Source organism: Chrysochloris asiatica, unplaced genomic scaffold (genome assembly GCF_000296735.1).
Source record: "Chrysochloris asiatica unplaced genomic scaffold, ChrAsi1.0 scaffold00137, whole genome shotgun sequence".
Classification (NCBI taxonomy): Eukaryota; Metazoa; Chordata; class Mammalia; order Afrosoricida; family Chrysochloridae; genus Chrysochloris; species Chrysochloris asiatica.
Window position 1 is genome coordinate 9,191,303 of NW_006408655.1, and position 3,501 is coordinate 9,194,803.

Here is a 3,501-nt window from a genome sequence, read left to right on the forward strand (position 1 = left end):
GCAGGATCAGGCAGTATTTCATTCTGATGTACTTAGTCACTATGATCACAAATGACTGGATGGCACTTAACAGCAACAATAATCGCAACGATGCAGAGAAGTATAAATCACTTCTTAATCTCAAATTGCATAAACAGCCCAGACTTTAAGAGATTATATATGTGTGAAATGAGATTGCCCTGATTATCGAATGGTAAAATCAATCTTCAGTAGACTGACTAAGAAGGAAACAGTTACTCTATAACATGGAGAGGATACAGTGCTGCATGAAGTTGTTGCTGGCTGTAAATTAAAAGCCTTCTAGTAGGTTCCGACTCCTAACAAGTGTAAATTGCAACAATTTGAAATCGCTTAAATAGTACCCACATTCACAGGGCTTCCAACCAGTTCGTTCTGGTTTGATCTCTTGCAGAGATTAAAAGTAAATTAAAACCTACATTTTTAACAAAATCCCCAGAAAATGCTTATGTATACAGTTATAGGAATATATAGTTCTGAGCAGGGGGAGTGGGGGGGTATGGAGATTTGAGCAGGGATATGGAGATTTTCCTGAAACCTGGAATTTCATGGGTGGAGGGTCTCCAGGTGTAACAAAGACCCAAGCTTCCCAGGAGATCGGAAGCTCAAGCAGGCCCAGTGTCATTTGGGGTACTTGCAATGCCATTCTGTTGATCAGGCGCAAAGTCCTTCATTCCAAACTCTTGGTGTTAAGGGGATAGGGTCAGATGTGTCTCTTTGACTGCTTCATGCTGATTTAATGGGCGTAGATGGGGATGAGTCTGCAACAGGAGAGTGGTTGCCACCTGATCTTTTGCAATGGAGGTGAGTCAGCCTGCAAGAAATCTTTGGAAAGAATTTATTACACAAGGCAGGAATACAGCTCCCAGGCAAAGGAGGAGTAATGGTCCTACAAAGCATAATAACCAAGGGAGGATATTTTGGGTGAGCTAGGAGCTTGGGGTATTGTTTGAATTCAGCCTTGCTGCTTTTTCTTTTAATCTCTTTATACCATCTCAGACTAGGCCTGATTTGTTCACAAAGAAGCAGTATTCCTGATTGATAAATATTCAGCTTGTTCCTTTTTTGGCTGTTAGTAAGTCTAGTGCTCTTCGATTTGAGAACTGCTCCTGCTAGGGTGTCAATCTAGTCTTGAATTTGGGATCGTTGTAGAGATACAAACTTTCATACAAACTTTCTCCTAGGGAGGAGGATGTTGTTGTGAAGTGCTGTCGAGCCTGTATAGGGTTTCCGAGGGGCAGGTGGTGAGCTTGAATTGTCAACCCCACAGTTCAAATGACTTTGCAGTCTGGTACATTAACGACCAGGGAGGAGGATAGAGACTGAAATTCCTGTTGCTCCAGTTCCTAAACCTGCTGCTATTCCTAGGCTGACAAGTAGGGGATAAGTTACAATGCATGTGCTTATTGGGTGATTATTGGGACTAATACAGGTTGATCTTCAAAAAAACAGGTTACGGTGGTGATATGTATGCTAGAGTTCATGCACCAGTCCAGTTAGTAGGTAGGCATATGTAAAGGTTTTTTTTTCTGCATAGGAAAAGTACTCCTTGGTGAGGGTTACATCCTTGGATTTGGAAAGTTAAGAAATGTTGGGGCCTGTCCACAAGTGCTGCTCTTTCCCATGCTGACAGGGAAGTTGCTAAGTGGGTTGGTCCTAAAGGTTGTAGGAAGATGGCATAGGCAAGGCTGGAGTTGTGACTTGCTTCTAGTGCTAACCTGTGGGTTTGAGTATGCAGAAACACCGGGAGTGTTATTAATGGGTAACATGTGACAGTCTCTCCTGACTTGGGGGCCTATTGCCTTGAGGCACATGTTGAATGGTGGGTAATCAGTGGATGTGGGGTGTCTGAAGTCACAGTATTGTGAAGTGGCTGTAGACCCTACTGGTGGTGTAATATGAGAGGAGTGAGAAAATCTTAGGGGGTGACTGAGGGGAAGTGGTTGAACAGGGATTGTTTGAGGCTACAAACTTTGGGGGCTCCTGTTGTGGAGCTATAGGAATTTATATGTGGGTGGTGGGAGTTTTAGGGTTTATGTGCAAGGGTTTTGAAAGTTCCTACAGGAGAGTCCAATGAAAAACTGGGTCAGGTAATACACAAGACAGGGTGGGATGTTAGATCTTGGGCCTTTCCTATTGGTCCTGTGGTGGGTGTTATAGGGTACTGGAGGGGTTGGATGAATGTTTGGATACCCTGTAGGACATTTTCAGCTTCTTCTGGCATGTTTGTGATGATCCTTTTAGAGAATATTGGACCTTTTTGGGGAGAGAGCCATGTTCGTAAGGGGGCTGGAGTGGCTGGAAACAGTGATGAGGTAGAGGCTAAACAAATCCAAGAAGTATCATTTGTGTTGTGGTAGAGCTTGGTATAGGAGGGAGGCTGATAGGTTTATTAAATGTTGAATTGGTGACGGGTGAGGGTTGGTTAGAACAGGATGAAGAGTAAAGCGAGTGAGAAGGAGATTTGGGTGGTGGAGTAAAAAATGCATGACAGAAGAGTGTAGGGGTTTGGAATTACTAGAAAAGTAGGACACACAGTTTACTTAATCTGACAGAGGTCTTGGATGAATCTATATGTCGCATTGGGTTTTGGTAGTGGGAGAATAGGAGGAGTGTTGTGTGGAGAATGGATAAGTATGAGGATGTGGGCTGCAAGGAATTGGGAAGCAATGGGTTGGAGGTCATGGAGATTCTCAGGACTAAGGGGGTATTGAGGGACAGCGATTTGACACATAGGATCCTTTAATGAAATTTTATAGGAGTGTGGTGATGGGAGATGACAGGGATGTCAGTATCCAAATTATGGGATTATTTGGTGAAGTTTCATGGGGATTTACACAGGGATCAGGTGTCTGTGCTAACAGAAGGTTGGGGCGTGTCTTTACCCTCGGAAACCCTGTACAGGGTCGCTATGGGTAGGAACCGACTCGACGGCGCTTAACAACAACGTCATGCCCTAAAAGAGGAACGGGACATTGGGGCATTACTAAAAAAAGAATGAGTTAAACCTCCATAGGAACAACTGAGGGATGGTGTTTGCTTGGGAGTGGCAGGTATGCCTTTCATTCTGATTACTGAGACTGAGGAAGAGAGGAATACACTGCTAACTTCTGTTAGAACTGAAAGACGCACCCCAGTATCCAGTATCCAGTATCCTGGATACCATCCCTACTACCCTGGGTTCTGAGCGCATATTTGCTGTGGGGGGCGGAGAACCCCAGTCAGTTTTCTGAAGAGAGCTAATAAGGATGAAGGGTCTTTCATCTGTGGTTGGGGGCTAAAGATTGGACTGAACTTGACCTGGGAGTGCGTCCCTGGGTGGAGCAGTCCATCTTCCAGTGGCCCCATTGACCAGTCTTTGGGTATGGCTTGGTTGGTGGCCTCGGGTTAAGGCATGCTTTTGCCCAGTGTCCAGTCTGCCCACATTGAGAGCACGGTCCAGGGAGTATTGTGCTTTATCCTGCTCTGGGCTGGGGTGAGTGT